This window comes from Mixophyes fleayi, chromosome 12 (assembly GCF_038048845.1).
Source record: "Mixophyes fleayi isolate aMixFle1 chromosome 12, aMixFle1.hap1, whole genome shotgun sequence".
In the NCBI taxonomy this organism is placed as follows: Eukaryota; Metazoa; Chordata; class Amphibia; order Anura; family Limnodynastidae; genus Mixophyes; species Mixophyes fleayi.
This window is the reverse complement of record NC_134413.1, coordinates 44209749-44228241: the sequence shown is the minus strand read 5'-3', so window position 1 is coordinate 44228241 and position 18493 is coordinate 44209749. Positions and strand designations below refer to the sequence as shown.

The following is an 18493-nucleotide window of genomic DNA, read 5'->3' as shown; positions in this document are numbered from 1 at the left end:
ATCTGGAAATATGTGTGAATATTTGGTTTAAAAGAGATGATGAGAAAGAAGTGGCTTTGAACACTCGCCCAGGTCTCGTCACTTTGACATTCCCTGTTTGTGAGATTAGGGACTGCCCCTTTGAGGAAATCAGTTTTTCATTGCATGGAACGCATAGCGTCACAGTTAAGCTACAAAGAGAAACTTTTAAACAAGTGTCGTATTAGCAGCTGTACAATGTGAATTAATAACAGTTACTGTAATTCCTAGTGAATAAATGTTAATCTCTATGCAAAAGTTTTTTCTTCACAGAAGCTCTCCAGCTACAAAGCACCCTTTCAATCCAGATTGCATTGATCCAACTTGCAATGAATAGAAGTTGCAATATGTTTTGGTCAACAGCCACAACAAACATAAGTATAAACTAATTAAGGATTTATAGAACGTAGACTCTGCTGAGTAATGATTATCTTGTTTTGGAAAGAGATATTAGAGTTTATGTGCTATTCGCATAGCAAATGCATGAACCAGATGGTTTTTCTGTATGTGCAGAAAGCAAAAGGTTTTTATTTTTATCCTCATAACAATTTTGAGTCAATCAGTGTTGTAAACGCATTCACTGCCCTTATTTACTGTGCTATAATAGTAATATACTGCAAGTCCTTCTTTGTATCGTGGGTATGGTAATGCATTGATGGGAATTCAATATTTGTACGGAAATGAAAAAGATTTAAGACTTTATGAGCTATTATCTGTGTTTTTGCATTAGCATTTCTAGGTGATAGTAAGACATTTACACTCTCCACTGAGCAAAACCAAATGTTTAACCAGTTTTAAGCTAAAGCAACTTCAGCACCAGCACTGGCTTTGCCAGATTGTGACAGCGCTACTCAAGCACACGAAGTTGAAGGTTTTACTCGAGATAAGGCGCCAACATCGCAGACTGTTTAAGACCATATTCCTTAATGACCTTTCTGAAACATATCATCAACAATTGTTCCTTATAAGACCAGAAGCAGCAACAATGGAAATGCAATCCATGCTCCAAGTCCTAGAAGGTATAGAAGACCGGGAAAAGGAGAAGCAGAGGAAAGTCAAAGACAAGTCCCAAACCGTTCATGTGGTCCAAGAAAATCAAGACTGGAAGGTTCGTACAGACACAAGAGGTGCACCTGAGCAATAAGTAAAGGAAAAAGGAAATATGACTCTGGCAGAAATGAAAAAACAAGGAGTTTGTTTCTTTTGCAAACAAAGAGGCCACATGAAAAGAGATTGCATTAAGCATAAGAAATGGCTGGAAAAAAGAAATCAACAAGCTACAGACCAACAACTGGCATAGGAAATTGGCACTCCAACGTACCTCCGGCTCACATATAACCAAACTCTGAAAGATGACTTAACTAAAGGCCTAGTGAATGTCATATTACCTAAAGGTCAAGAACGTGAGTGTCTAATTGATACTGGAGCAAGCCACACTGTATTAAGAAAACAGGAGGTACCTCAACAACTATTAACAGAAATTGATTTACCTGCTACAGGCCTAGCAGGAAAAGAAGTAAAACTAACAGAAAGTAAACCAGTTACACTTTTAGTAGGTGAAGAGACAATTGAAGTACCAATACAATTTCTCACTTCCTCATCTTGTCCCTATAATCTATTGGGAGCAGATGTACTTTCAAAGATACAAGCCAGTATCAAATACACCCCAACTGGAGTAAAACTCACAAGTCAACTCCCATCTCCAGTCCAAGAAGAGCTTACAGCAGCAATCTACATGCTAGACCAGATGAGCACATGTCACAAGGATAAGACTGTTAATCTACCAGATTGGCTGAACATAGTACCAGACAAGTTATGGTCCAAAGGAAAACACGATGTGGGCACACTTAAAGTAAGTCCTGTAAAACTGACACTAAAGCCAGGAACACATCCTGTCTCAATTAAACAGTACCCACTTGCTGCAGCTCAAACCAAAGCGATCTCAGAACAAATACAAGAATATCTACAAATAGGGGTGTTAAGAAAATGTCGCTCTCCTTATTCTACACCCCTATTCCCAGTAAAGAAACAAGATGTTGGACAAGGGGGTGCAATACTGGATGGTTTATGACCTAAGGAGGTCAACAAAAGACTTCTGATCAACACTCCCATTGTACCCAACCCCCACACTTTGCTTAATCAGATACCGCCAAATGCAAAATGGTTTTCAGTAATTGACTTGGCAAATGCTTTCTTCTCAGTCCCAATCACAGAAGATAGTCAACTCCTTCTAGCCTTCACCCATGATGGAAACCAATATTGTTGGACAAGACTCTCTCAAGGAGGAGCCACAAGCCTATCAGAATTTTCAGAAGCAATGGCACTAATTCTCCAAGGATGGAGGCCTATCAATCCAACTACTCAACTCATTCAATATGTAGATGATCTCATGGTGGCTGCGAAAGCTGAAGAAGAATGCAAAGCAGAAACACTGTCATTACTTTGTTTTCTGGCCGAACAAGACTGCAGAGTATCACCAAGCAAGTTGCAACTAGTACAGGAAAAAGTAATATTCTTAGGACATTGTATCTCTGCAAGAACCAGACATCTTACAACTGAAAGAGTTAAAGTTATACGAGACATGAAGACACCAAAAACAGTCAAAGAAATCAGAGCCTTTTTGGGACTCCTCGGATATTGCAGAGAGTGGATTCCTTCAGCTTCAATTCTTATGCAACCACTGTATGAATGCTTGAGGAGTCAAAACAGGGAACAGAACCACTCAATATAACTGAAATAGAGAATGCAGTGCAAGCCCTGAAACATGCTATCTCTACTGCACCAGCACTTGGACTACCAGACTATCTGAAGCCTTTCACATTGTTCTGCCATGAGCAGTCAGGACATGCTCTAGGAGTCCTCACACAGAAACATGGAACGAAGCAAAGGCCACTGGCCTATTATTCTGCACAACTCGATCCAGTTATAAGAGGTTCTCCATTATGTATACAAGCAGTAGCAGCAGCAATACTGAAAGAAAAGATAGCAGATATGGTATTGGACCATGCACTTATTATTCAAGTTCCACATGCAGTCACAGAAATTCTTAATCAAGCAAAAACAAAACATTTGTCTGCAGCTAGACTAACTAAATATGAGGTAGCCTTGCTCAGCGCCTCACATGTAACAATTACCAGATGCACAATCCTCAATCCAGCAACCCTGCTCCCCATTGATGATTCAGAAGAGGGGAGTAAGGGGAGTCGCAAAGAAGATGAATCATCAGACAGGGGATATGAGGACCTGAGTGAAGCGTCTGAAGAAGAAACTGAAGAAATACACACACAAAAATTTTCACATGATTGTTTGGAACTTATGAAATTAGAAACTTGAGCTTTGCATAATGTTACTGACACACCACTTTCAGATGCAACCCTAACTCTTTATGTAGATGGATCTAGATACTATGTGGATGGAGTTCCATATACAGGTTATGCCATCACAACTGAGGAAGAGGTGCTTGACTCAGGAACACTGTCTAATGGAGCATCAGCACAAGAAGCAGAATTGATAGCTCTAACTAAAGCTTGTGTATATGCAGAAGGACAAAAAGCCAATGTATATACAGATTCACGTTATGCCTGGGGAGTGGCGCATGACTTCGGTCCCATTTGGAAAAGCAGAGATTTCCAAGGATCAAATGGAAAACCCATCAAACATGCAAACTTGATTAATGAACTGTTTAGAGCATTGAAACTCCCTAAACAAGTGGGAATTATAAAGGTTCAAGCTCACACTAGAGAACAAACTCCAGAAGCAAAAGGAAATAACTTTGCAGATCAGGCAGCAAAAAAGGCAGCCCTCCAACCAAAGAATACTACATTTCTTGTAGACTCAACAGAAGGTGACACAGACAAATTTCAATTTCCAGACCTACAAAGCCTTAAAGACTTTCAGAAACAAGCAACAAAGGAAGAAAAGAATAAGTGGGAAAAAGAAGGTGCACAGCTTGATGAGCAAGGAATATGGTCAAAAGAAAATAAATGGTGCCTACCAAGAGCCTTATACCCAGTAATGACTCAGATTGCACATGGACTAGTACATCATTCCAAAGAGGCAATGACTAATAGGGTATGGAAAAATTGGATTGCCCCTGGATTTAACTGTGCGGACACAAACTATGTGGCAGCTTGCTGGATATGTGGAATACACAATCCAGGGCAAAGAGTAAAGACCCCAAAGGCTTTCTATCGCTTTCAGAGACTTCAGATTGACTATATACAACTTCCTAAATGTGGTACCTACGAGTATGTGTTAGAAGGAAAAGCTACTGCTAAAAATACAGCAAAGAAATTAATCTCAGAAGTCATCTATAGATATGGCATACCTGAAGGTATTGAATCAGATAGAGGTACAACCTTTACAGAAGAGATAATGAAGCATGTAATGAAGAACTTGGGAGTATCACAAGCTTTTCACACTCCTTATAGGCCACCAGCAGGTGGGAGGGTAGAAAGGCTTAATGGTGACATTAAATTGAAACTACAGAAAATGATGCAAGAAACCAAAAAGACTTGGTTAGAATATTTACCAATAGTTCTGTTTAACATTAGAACTACACTTATGAAGAGACACAGGTTTAGCACCAAATGAGATATTGTTTGGCACAGCACACAGAACAGGCTGTTATTTTCCATAGCAACTACAGCATGTACGTGGTGATTTGTTGAATTATGTTGCTTTATTACAGAAACAACTAACTGAAATACATGGTCAAATGTTCTCCTCCATTCCAGACCCTAATTTTGATACAGGTACCCATAAACTGCTATCTGGGGACTGGGTGGTCATAAGAAAGCACATCAGGAGACGTCTTGAACCCAGATATAAGGGTCCTTATCAAGTCCTGTTGATGACTCCCATGGCAGTGAAAGTACAGGAAAAAGACACCTGGATTCACGCATCACACTGCAAAGTCTTCAAATCAGGGGAGTCTTGTTCTGATAAATAGAAATAACTGTCTTATGGTATTGATATGTCTTACCAGAACATTTGTGCCTGAAGTAGGGGTCAAGGCCTCCCTAACCCAGTATGAAACAGACAGATAAGTGACAAATTGCCTATGTCACTGTGAGAAACAGAAGGGGAAGGAGTGCTCAACAATTTGCACTCATAGGAGAATAAACTTTGAAAATGCCTTTGTGAATACATAACCTCGTTGGCAAAGTTGTCAGCAATAATTCATTTTGAATATTGGGAATATTGCCATTAGTAGCAAAGGGTTTGGCAATCCAGCTCATTGTATATGTGGTAGAGAAAATTGTTATATGGCTGATTAAGAAATTACTGACACTTGATTGTTGTTCCTGCAGGAAAAATAATGAGCTTCCAGAACCAGAAATGATCACAGAAATTTCTACAAGTTTAATGTCTGAGACAAACAGTGAACATTATGAACAATGGTCAGCAATCAAACCAAAAACCTGCACAGTCTGCAACAAGAGATTGACAGTGACCATCGAGAAACCAGAATGAAAATTGATGTCCTATTCATTAGTGGGACATATTTGTTCATGAATCTTATTCCATATAGAAAACAATGAATATCTTGATTCATCCATTGATACTAATTCTTCTTGTACTAACTATAATGATTATATGGAACTGCTACTTAAAATGTAATACAAGAAAGCTTTTGAATAGATATCAGCAAAGTATTCCCCTCTATGCACCGAGATAAAACATTAAGTAGGGAAAGAAAAGTTATGGTGATAAAGTACCAGAGATATGTGCTTAATGAATTCTTGTTCTAATCATATGGGGTCCTTATGATACCATATGTTTAAATGTAGGTACTAACTGTCTTCTGCTGAGTATCGCCATGACTGATAGGTAGAGGTTAATAGTTGATATTTAATCAAAGAGGGGAATGTTAGAGTGGAAATGTATGATTATTGATTTAATATCTATCATGTGCTAAGCTTTAGATGCTAATATGTTATGCTATGACTTTAAGAGAAATTAAGCAGATATTATTTTCAGTTTAAAAAGACAAATTATTCAAGGTTGGCCACGCAGCGCCATGTTTCCATCAACGAAAACATTCCAAGAACATGTAGTAAAGTTCTTGATAAGATAAAACCCAAGGACTCAAAGATGGGGGCAGCACAAGGATATTGGCAAAAAGCCTGGAAAGAGATAACACACAAAGAAGAAAGAGTTGTTTGATCTTTGATGTAAAACTGAAATATATATATTGTTAATTGATTTTCTCTCATTATTTTACTGTCTTATAATTGGTTGTTCAGAATCTATACCCCTAGACTTACATGTATAAAAATAAGCGCTGAAGTGGTCTCAAATTGGAACAGAATAAAGCTGCTCAGCATTATATCATACAGGTGTTGAGTATTTTCTGTTCACCAGTCGACTGAAAACAAAGAAAGATCTGACTGACATTGAAGGTGCTTGATAGAAGTATCGGTGAACCCCGATACCCCAACAGTCCCGACTGGTGCTCCCAATCTGCACTTTCCTGAAGTTCTTTTGTTAGCCCGCCTCTAATTGCCCGCCCCTGTCCCCCTGTTGGCTATTGTACTTTCACTACTGATTGGTTCTAATCTTGACAATCCAGTTTATAGTACGATCAGGGCCGGTGCTAGGTTTCTAGGCATCCTAGGCAAAGCTTCAGCGTACCACCCCCCCCCCCCCCCCCCTACCCCAATACTCTCGACCCAAATTCATAAACTCATCAAGAAGAGACCTGAAAGCTTCAAATTTAATAAAGGTATTTTTGTAGTGTGAACCTATTGGGAGTGTAGCATCCTTTTTATATCACTTCTACATTTCTGAGTAAATTGAGTATAAGTGGACATGAGTATATTATATGAGTATAGGTTTTGGTTTATAGCTCTTTATTTAAGACTAAAGTTAGCATCTCACCCAAAAATTCTAAATTAATGTATACTGCCTGTCAGGCTGTCACAAAGCTGGTGTCTCAACTGCTGCTGTTCAAGGGCTACATTACATAGGCACCATCAGGGCTGACTTAAGTCTTTAGGGAGCCCAGAGCATACTCATCAGACAGGTGGGGGGTTCCTATTGTCTAGTAAGAGTTGCAACATTCAAAACGGGGGGGACACGTGGGCAGGGGGACACGGGCACAAATGGGCAGGTGGACACAGGCACACATGGGCAGAATGGAACAAGCACACTTTGGCGGGGAGGGGGCAGGCACACATGGGCAGGCACACATGAGCAGGAGCAGACATGGGCAGGAGGAGACAGGCACACATGGACAGGGAGGGACAGGCACACTTGGGTAGAGGGGGGACAGGCACACATAGATAGAGGGGGGGCAGGCTACTGTGGGTGTCATGGTGTTGCCATTCTGCATACAAATCTCCTAACCTTACATGCCAAGGATCTCCATTGTCGTAGTCCAAGGGGCTGAACAGAGCTGCTATTTTTTCACAGCAATTCTGAGCAGTGCTGCTACCACAGCAGCTCCCCTGCCAAACTTTCAACTCTCTGGGCTGCATTCAGGCTGCAGCTGAATGTACAGAGGAAGGAGGTTCATGGGGTGCACTTCCTGCACAGTCAATCATGCTTCTGCTGGAGTCTGTTTCTGCTGCTACCTCCGACAGATCAATGGGCGATGCAGCTGCAGCGGAACCCCTGCAGCCACTGACACCTGGAGCACCTGCATATCACCCTGGCCACGAGTAGCCTGTGAGTAGCTATCCAAGGGTGAGTGAGGCCCTGGACACCATTGCTTTTTCAGGACCTCCTCCGTGGGCGGAGAATAACTGTGTAGGAGTGAAAGGGAGGGCGCCTTACTCCGCAGCTGTGCAATAAGTCACTGAATGTCTCAATTGCTGATCCATGTCAATTCATAAGATGCGCTGCGGCTAACGGCAAATAGGTCATCTTAATCATGTACGCGGCTGACGCTAACATTAAGGGACATTGTTAACTATTATATCTGGCTTGAGTGACGCCCCCCAGAGCACGGCGTCCTAGGCAGCTGCCTAAGGTTGACTAATGGAAGCACCGGCCCTGAGTACGATAACAATCAATTACATTGATTTATTGATCTCCTAACTGATGCTTCTGATACTTCCAACCCACTGCTGCATTGACTGTAAAATAATTGAAGCTCCATGAAATGTAGAATTCAAAACTACAATTATAAAAGTGCAGTATGCTATACCAATAGTGCAACTAACAGATACTTTGCTGTCCATAGCACTCACAGATAAAAAAAACAAACTAAAAAACCCCCTCTCCTCACTTATCGGACAAACTGTAAGTTCACTGAAATCAGGACTGTCCCGCTGGAATCAGGACAGTTGGGAGGTTTGGTTCTAGCCTGCACACTATATTACCCATACAAAGTATACTGTTGTGTTTTCATTCTACTGGAAAGATAAAGTCACGTGAAATGAGAATTCTTGATAAGCAATAAGACTTTGAAATGGAAATGGCCAGTATGTTATTTTGTATTACAGTGATAAAATGGTCTGCTTTAAAGATGTATGCAATGTCTTTACTTCTGAGACTGTGTTATGATTTCTTTCACAGCAATAACACCACAAAGCTTTCTCTGTTTGCATTCTCTAACCAGCAGAGTGGTGTGTGCCCTCCTCCGAGTGGTGACGTGGAAGTCCTTACATTCACCCTTTGTGGCTTGAGCTGACCTTGTTTATGTCTGAAAGAAAAATCATAATAGCAACAGTAGTGAAGACTAACGGAGACACAGAGACACGTTGCCTTTGTTATTGTGTAACCAGAGCTCAAAGCTTGAGAGTAAGTCACTGTCTTCTGGTACTTGCAATATAAGCCATGATGGGCTGTAATTATGTATCTCTTGTACATAATTGAGCCCCAGAAAATCTAAACAATATAAAAGTTCTTATATGATCAACCTGCTAGTTAAGGAGGTTGAAAAACAAAAAGCCAGATTGTAAATTCTCCCCACTGAAAATAAACTAAACTTTATTAAGGAAGTAAACAAAGGTCCTGTCCCTGGTGGATAAAGGGGTTATAACAATGTTGGTCAGGGACATGAAGGGCTCACCTGGGAAACCAATGACCATTGGTGGATCCAAAGGGGGGGTGATCAGGTCAGGAGGCAGAGAATCTTGCCCAGCCACTCGGATTGGGAGGGCAGCATCCTCTGCCTGTCTCTCGGCCGGCAGGTAGCCCACCCCTGTCAGGAGTGAAAAACGGGGTGGGGCACTAAATCATTCCTCCACACCAAAAATAAAAATCTGTATCCACCCCTGCCAATGATAGGGACTCATGCAATAGCATGCATTGTGGCTCTACTGAAGGGGGCATGGCCTGCCTATGCAGGTCATAACTAGTGCTTAACAGAGCTTAGAGGAAAAATGTACAACTGACTGTGGTGGTTCTGAAAAGCCTACGCTCTGTGGCATCCTACTTCATCCAGGTTAGGATGTCTTCATTTTTCTGTTCCACTATCTCCTTTATCATTTTGTTTGTTCCTCTGCTTGGCATGTGATGTCATGTGCAACTAACATGGGAGATATCAAGTGACATCACAATAGTGGCTCCTCCTCATCCTGTTCCTTGTGTTTAATGGATTGCAGTCACAATGGTGTGTGTGCATTGCTGCTAGCACTAACGCTAACAGTGCTACACTCACTGTATTGCCCTGCAGCACATTTAGCACCCATAGCAAGTGCTCCACCAGCTTCGCAAACAATACATCCAATTGTTGACCTTGAACATTGGGGTGTGGTGTGCCTAATTATGATTGTTAGACAGATAGATAGAGAAATATATGGATAGATAGAAAACATAGATTTCCCCACCACTTATATCCCATTATATTATTTTGTGCTCAAGTAAGGTCTTATGTTGGGTTAAAAAAAATAAAATGTATAACTTTATTTTCCAATCTGGGGGTGGGGGTTATACACAGCACCCTTTTCTCTCAGACTAGTACATCAGACCTGGTAATGGGACACCCACCCTTTGCAAATTACTTCTTTCTCCCTGTAGTTTTAATGTAAACTTCTGCTGGAGAGCTACTTAATGCTACAGGACAGCTGCAGGAAAGAAGGAACCCAACATAATGGGTTCATCATCATCAACATTTATTTATATAGCGCCAGCAAATTCCGTAGCGCTTTACAATTGGGAATTAAGCAAAAAATTGAGTACATTTTCTTACTCAAGTTTTCTGGACAAAACCATGTTGCAAGGGGTTCAAATTAGTTTATTATTTTGCACAGAAGGAAAATACTGTCTGTTTTTTCATGTAGCACACAAATACTTGATAGCTTATTTGTACACTGAAATTTAAAGTTGATCGAGGACATGCCCTACCCCAAATATAAATCTGCCATCACATTTTAAATTTACCTCCCCTTCAATGCAACATGGTTTTGCCTTACTGATTTGCCTTTGCTTAACTTTCCTTAATGAATCAGGCCCAATGTCTGTAATGAAAGCTGGTTCCTTATTGGATGAGTGCTGCAACCAACCAATCAGGAGCTGCCTGTCATTATAGCCACTTTGTTGGATCCCCCTTCTCCTGTGGCTTTTCTACATCTCAACAACTGTGGTATTGAATTAAGTACTGAGAGTCAGTTGCAGCATCACAGCATAATCACACCGTGTGACGACTATGACTCTTAAAAATAAAATAGTGAATAGTTTAGGGTCAGAGCCCTTATGCAGTTGGGGCCAGCGGAGAATTCCCTGATATTCTGGTGGGCCAGGCCGACACTAGATTAGAAACAAAAAATAAATATTTATGTAAATGGATATTGTGTCACTGAAATAATGAAAATAGCTAGGGATAATGACAATATGCAGATAAGTAACACTTGAATCATTTACCTGGATATTCCAAACATGACCCAAACCAGTGTTGAAACAAAGTCAAACATACAACTGGTTCCACCTTTTTTTAAGATCCTATTATGCAGCACAGGGGTTTGCTGCCCAGCATGTGAGGTACTTTAGAGAGCGCGTCACTGAAACGAAACAAAAAACCTTAAATAACTCTCAATATGCAAATAAGTCAATATGCAATATGCAAATAAGTTTCAGAATTTAAAGAAATTTGGGGCCCCTTTTGTTTATTTTTATATGGATGTTTTTGATTCAATTTTAAATGCAAAGTGTTTTTAAGTTATGAATTTAATTGTATTGCGCTGTGGCGTATTATTGTTATTGTTTTGTGATATACAAATAAAGACACCTTCTCAAGAGAAGTCACTTCTAAGATACTACATGGTGAATCTTTATGTAATTGCTTTACCCACTAGTTATGTACAGTATATCAAAGGCTGAGACAAGATGCTCTTTATAGCTCATTAATTCAGCTCAGTGCTTTAGAGGTAGATTCACTGAAACAATGAAAGGGGATAGGAAAAGTTTTAAGCTTCTCCTTAATAAAAAAAAATCTGAAAGTAAACAGCTCTTTCTTACAAAAAAAAAAAAAAAGAGAGGTCATGTTTGAGAAATTACATTCACATGGCAGCTCTGGGGGTCAATGATTTACTCATGAGTATGACGCAGGCTATGTAAATAGCCATTTCCAGAAAGAGAAAAAACTCAGTTGCTTATTCACGCAAGAATCAAGGTCTGGCAAAAAACTCCCCAAACTTTTTCATTTCATTACTGAGGATGTCTCTATTCATGGCAAATTCTAGAGATCATATTATTCAGTAATGAGCCCAAATAGGGGTTTAATAGGCTGTTTATAGCAATGGTTATGTGCCAGCATTGGCTTGTGTCATCCTCTGGACAAAGGACATACCGGTGATTACTTCTGGCCTGTTAATGCAGTTAACTGAGGCTGATAGCAATCACCTTCCAATGGCCAATAATTTCCATTAATTATTCACTTAATTATGATCGGATTGATATCAGACATTGGGGCCATTTTCAGGCCCAAGCTCTGTGATATTGGACCAATTTCCCATTATTACTTTGCAACATGAGTGGTCAGCATAAGTGCATGTTAGATTAATTGCTTTCATGACCTTATATTGGAAGCATACTGGCATAGGCCTGTTGCAAATAAAAAAAAATCACAAATGTATCCTACAAATCATTAACAATGTATACATGTTTAGTATAATTATAATAATTAGAGCTAGATTAAAAATATATGGGAATTGTCTGTTAATGCTAAAATAACCAGTAAAGTAATAAGTGTAGTTTTCCATTAAATTCAAAATTTCCCCTAAAATTTAATTTACAAATAAGATGTGTGCAGGGTTAAACAAATGCATATGAAAAATGTCAAAATTGGTCAGATTGTTGATGGATTGTTAAATTAAAAGAGGCAATATTGCACACGGAGGGCCTCATATATGCTCTTAAGCCACAGGTTATATACCTCTGTCCTAATACTTTTACAACGTTTCATTATCTATACCAGTTTATGTTTCACCTTTGTATGTGTGTAGTAATACCTCTGATGTATCCCTGTTAGATAACTGCACTGCATAAAACGCAGCAGAATCACCTGTTACCAACCATATGCCTGTCACTGCATGCGTGTCTGCTATTTTTGAGCACATAATGGCTAATAAAATCAATAATGCTTAGGGATTCCTGAATAAAGCAGACAACTTGTGGTCTAGTACTGAAATAGATACTGCTATGAATTTCTACAACCATTTGACAGGATCTAAATGTAACAAGACCTTTCTTTAGGCTATACATTATAATGGCTTATTTCCAAGAGAGCAGCGGAAATGTGATTTCCATTAAGAATATTGTATGAATCGCATATTGCAATGAATATGAGGTTTTAGAATACTTATGCTTTGTTGCACTCATAGTTCACATACACATCTGCAGCACTACAGCTTGTTATGTTAAAGCCATTTCCCAGTCCTTGCACTTTTTTAATCTTTTTTTGAATATAATTGTATTTACATTAATGTGTGTATCTGTACTATTGCTTCTGTACCTGCAGTAAATAAAGTGGCTAATGTACACATCTGGCTAAAGTTTCTTGTACACCGGCGCTCATGTTCCATCTATCTGAATGGCATAAAATGCAGCTAAAATGAAATTCAAAATAGGGAACACCATGGTTGGTGAACACAGCATATCTAGCACTTTAACCAATGATCACCGAACCCTATGAAGAAGGCAAAAGTCAGTACACACAGGTGTTCAGAATGAATGTTTGATGGATGAGGACCCAAGACAAATAGGACATTCTGCAACAAGGGTGTAACTACTACAGTAGTAGGGGGTGCAACTGCTACGGAACCGCAAATGGAGGAGGGGAGGGTCTGTTTCCCTTGGTAAAACCCCATCCACACATGTGTTTTATTCAACCTTGGGTGGTACTGTACATGGGGGTCCATACAACATTTTGCTTTGGGCCCACAATTGTCTAGATACACCCTTGGAAAAATGCTGCATGCTGTTGTATGTAGCACACAAATAGTGGACAGCTTTATTTCTTTACTGCAATTTAGTATTCAACAATTGTGGCACAATGGCAAAATCATTTTGATTGATTAAAGTTGGGAGGGGGTACATCATAGTCCAACTGTAAGTTGCAGTGTAAAATAAATCTGTCCAGTATTTGTGTGCTTCATTGCAATATGGCTAGTCCAGGTGCAATTTGCACCCTTCAGCTGGATTTGCTCCTAACTCTAAACGAGACCTATGTGACAATGCTCCTAATAAATGTTACTGCTTAAGAATTCGTTATTTACACATTGTATAAATGGAAAATATCAGTGTTGGGAAGATACCCTGCAACATGTATTCACATATGTTTCCACCATATTGTTCAGTTACCAGGGGACAATTAAGGGAAGATTCAATTGCTGGCGATGTGGCAAGCGAACTTCGTGCTGAGCACATTACCGTCAATTACGGTAGCAATCTCTGTTCATTTTTCTTTGCACCTCTATGTGGTCAGAACATCGGCACGAGGTGTCTCAACTGACATTCTGGAGACACCTTGCACCAAATTGATTCTCCCCCTTATACCCCGTTCACACTGCCCTTAAAACCCAGGATATTGCTGGGGCTCACCCCGACAACCCGGGTCATTGTGAACAGGGGTCCCTGCATCTACCCGGGTCTGATGACTTGGGAATTAGACCCAAAACTTTTGCAGGATTATTCCCGGGTCCGTCCTGGGTAGCTGCCAGTGTGAACAGTGCAACCTGGGCTTTTCAACCCGGGTCTCACAGAAGGGAGCTGATTGGGGGGATTAGGTCATCTTTGTCAGCCAAAGTTCCTCTTGTGATGACTCACACTATTTACACTATTGCCAGGGCAGACCCGGGTTCAGTATGAATGGGTTTGACGCAGGAATTTCTTGGGTCCATGGTACAGTATGAATAGAGTCTGATGAGCTGGGATGCTATGTGACACGGAAATATCCCGTGTTCTAAAACTCGGGATATTGCCAGGTAGGCAGTGTGAACGAAGTATTAGGGTGTGCAAGTGTTATTTGCATTGTCTATAGTCAAGAAAATCTGAACACAATGCACTATTGTTCCTTTTGGCCCAGTATAAACACTGGACTCCCAAAAGACTCTATACCATATAACATAAAAAAAAAAAATTGAATTCAACATAAAAATAGATTCATGGTTTCTAATGTTCCAATAATTTTACAGTGCCACACATTATTAGTGCAATTTAGTAAAAGTCAATGTTAGGACAGATGTCAGTCACTAAATGAGAGAACCAGCTAGTCAAGGTTCACCTACAGCAGCGCCATTCCCATAAAAGCGATATATCTTCCTATGCAATGCATATAGTAGCGTTTTAAAATAGCGTACTTACTTTTAAGTGGTTTTAGGTTGTTAACTAGTGTTAAGGAATGTTAGCATTTGTAGATTATTTGAGGATAACTGAATGCTGTCAGGCGCCGTCCCTGCACTGCTCCTAGTGGCCGCCTGCTCATCTTCCTGCATGCCTCCCATTCCCGTCACAGGAGGCTCTTCCGGGTATCGGCTCTTCCCAGTGGGCGCATGCACAGACCAGCCACATCCCGTTGCTAGGCAACGGGAAGCTTTCTCTGTGGATCTGTCAGCGGTCAGCTGTGCTCTGACTGCCGAAATCTGCATTCTCCTATCAGGAGCCATTTCCTCCTATTTAAAGGCCTCTATTTCACTGACTCCCTGCTAGATTATTGGTTCACCAGTGTCCAGCGTTCTAGTATCCTGTTTATGCTTAAGTTCTGACCTCTGGCTTGTTTCCTGACCTCCCTTTTGGATTTGTGATTTGGTACTTCAGTTGTCCGGCAGTTCCTGACCTCGGCTTACTCTAACCTTCCTTCCTGGACCTCCCCTTGTACCTCGTCTCGGCTGTTTCACTCTCTATTCTTTGGTCATCTTGTGTATACTCCATTGCACTGGTGACTAGTTGGGAGAACCGCGACCTGCGCAACTCACGCAGGGAAGCCCATACCTCCTTGGTGAAAACCGGGGGTGCGTTACACTCCGCGCCTCCCAACCTAGTTGTGTTAATACCAGTCAGTGGATACCTCAGCTCTGCAAATGAGACAGTAAACAGGAGTCCTGTGTACATGAGTACACAGGAAGAACCGTCAGCCCAGGATCTTCTCCTACACTTGGCCCAGCGAGTAGATCAGCAGGAAGTAAATCAAGCACAGCTCTTGCAATGCATTCAAGGTGTGGTTTCCTATCTGGACACCTTGCAAGGTTCTTTACCAGCACCTTCCGTCGTACCGTCCGTGACGGTAACTACCATTGCTGCAACTGTCTCCACCAGTTATGCCAGCGCTAGGGGTTTACGTTTACCTCATCCAGAGAAGTTTGACAGTGACCCCAAGAAGTACTGTGGGTTCCTCAATCAATGTGCTATACAATTTTGAGTTGGCACCGGAGAACTTTTCCTCAGACAGAACCAAGGTGGCATACATTATTTCCTTTTGGGTCAAGCTCTTGCTTAGGCATCCCCCTTATGGAAGCGAGATGACCCTCTGCTTGAAAACTCCACAACTTTCATTGAAAATTTTCGCAGGATCATTGACGATCCTGGACGAGTGTCCTCTGCCGCTTACGGGCTCTTAAGTTTACGTTCGGAAACACTGTCAGCTGGTCAATATGCGGTGCAATTCCGGACCCTTGAATAAGAACTCCACTGGAATGACGAGGTTCTATCTGTCACCTTCTGGCAAGGGTTAAATGACCGCATTAAAGATGATCTGGCATCACGAGATCTTCCTTCCAAATTAGATGATTTGATCTCTTTATGCATTAAAGTAGACATACGTCATCGTGAACGCACACAGGAATGTGACTGGGGTTGTCGCTCCTTTCCTCGCCTGGCATCTAATTTTTTACCTCCGGTACCTTCCACCGAGGAGCCGATGCAGTTAGTTCGGTCACGCCTTTCTCCTGAAGCCGCATAAAAAACCACCTATGTCTTTATTGTGGGGTGCCTGGATATCTTCTTTCCTCCTGTTCCAAAAAAACAGGAAACACTCCCTCCTAGGTGATAGCAGGGAGGTCAGCCTAGGATCCCAGTGCTTTTCTCCCTTTTCCCAAAAAGAGTCTGAATTTCTTATGCCTGTCACCATTCTTTCTTCTGATGGTCCTCAGCCGCTGTCGGCCTTCGTGGACTGCGGGGAACTTCATATCCTCCAATTTGGTTTCTAAGCTCCATCTCCAGACCACTTGTTTGCCACAGCCTTTGGTGCTGACTGCAGTAGATGGAAACCGAGTCTATAACCTGCGTTACAGTTGACAGTTATTCGGCTGCTGGTAGGAGCTCTCTTCTCTGAATGGATACATTTCCTGGTTCTCCCACAATCTGTCAACCCGATTATTTTGGCCTACCTTGGTTGAAGACACACTCTCCATAGTTTGATTGGCATCATGCGCAAGTGGTTTTGTGGGGTCCGTTATGCCAGGCTCGTTGTTTGACTCCAGTAGTTCCTGGCAATTCAGGTACTCCTTCCCAAAGCCTACTTGGACTCTATGAACGTCTTCAGCAAAGTTGCCGCTGAAAAACAACTACTGCCTCATCGTCCATGGGACTGCTCCATCGACCTGGTCCCAGGTAGAACCATACCCAGGGGTAGAGTCTTTCCATTATCATTACCAGAAACTCAGGCCATGTCGGAATACATGTCTGAGAATCCTTTAAAGAGGTTTCATTTGAAAATCCTCTTCTCCTGCGGGCACAGGTTTTTTATTTTGTGAAGAACAAAGACAGTTCACTTAGACCATGCATCAATTATTGTAAACTCAATGCCATAACAGTGAAGAATAGATACCCACTTCTGCTTATTCCTGAATTATTTGATTGCATCCGTGGGAGACAAATCTTCACTAAACTGCACCTTACAGGTGACTATAGCCTGATCAGGATTCGACAAGGAGACGAATGGAAGACCACCTTCAACACTAGGGACGGTCACTACGTGTATCTCGTAATGCCCTTCGGGCTGTACAATGCTTCTGCGGTCTTCCAAGAATTCGTTAACAACATTTTTCCGGATCTTTTATATTTATCCATTGTTGTCTATCTAGATGATATCTTAATCTTCTCGCAAAACCTCCATTCTCATTGAATACAGGTTAGAGAAGTGCTTCTTTCTCTTCGATACAATCATCTCTATTGCAAGCTAGAAAAATGTATTTTCGAAGTACCTCAAGTACCCTTTCTAGGATTCCTGGTGTCCGGGACTGGTCTTCAGATGAACCCTAACAAAGTAAAAGCCATTCTCGATTGGCCTCAACCCGCGCGGTTAAAGGCCACCGAGCGATTTATCAGATTTACAAATTACTATCGGCAGTTTATCAAGAATTTCTCCACTGTAATCTCTCCCATCACGTCCCTTACTCGGAAAGGTGCTCAAGCCAAAACTCGGCCCGCTGAGGCAGTCCTGGCATTCAAATCTCTCAAAGAAGCTTTCTCTTCAGCTCTAATCCTGAGACAACCTGATCAATCCAAGGCCTTCTTTTTAGAGCTGGATGCCTCTTCGGTGAGAAAAGGAGCTGTCCTTTCTCAGAAAAACTCCTCTGGTACTTTCTTGCCCTGTGGGTTTTTCTAATGAATTCAATTATGGCATTGGGGACAAGGAACTTCTCGCTATTAAAGTTGCCCTTGAAGAATAGCATTATTTGTCAGAAGGTGCCCGCTTTCCAGTCACAGTCTTTACGGATCATAAAAACTTTACTTATCTCTAATCCGCCCAATGTTTAAATCGTTGGTTACTATTCTTCAGCAGATTTCAGCTAGGGTTGACCTTCCGGCCAGGCTGCAAGAATTTCAGAACAGATACCCTCTCTCGATCCTGATTCCTCCACAGCTAAACCTATCATCAATCCCATTAAGATTTTGGCACTGACTCAATCCACGACGAAGTCTCCTCCTGTGGGTCATTCCTTCTTTGATGTCCATCTTCGCCCTAAACTCTTGAAATGGGCTCACAGTTCTAAGTTTGCTGGTCACGCAGGTATCAAAAAGACTGGCTTTTCTCGCCCTGAGTTATTGGTGGCCCTCCTTGTTTTCAGATGTCCGCAAATTTATTCAG

At 41.4% G+C, this 18493-nt stretch overlaps 1 long non-coding RNA gene across 1 annotated transcript; it reads left to right on the top strand.

Moving 5' to 3' along the window:
• The first annotated feature begins 221 nt into the window (after positions 1-221).
• Positions 222-6354, top strand: LOC142108456 (uncharacterized). Its single transcript, XR_012680152.1, has 2 exons — positions 222-396; positions 4755-6354. It is a non-coding gene; the product is annotated as an uncharacterized LOC142108456 (long non-coding RNA).
• Positions 6355-18493: the final 12139 nt, after the last annotated feature.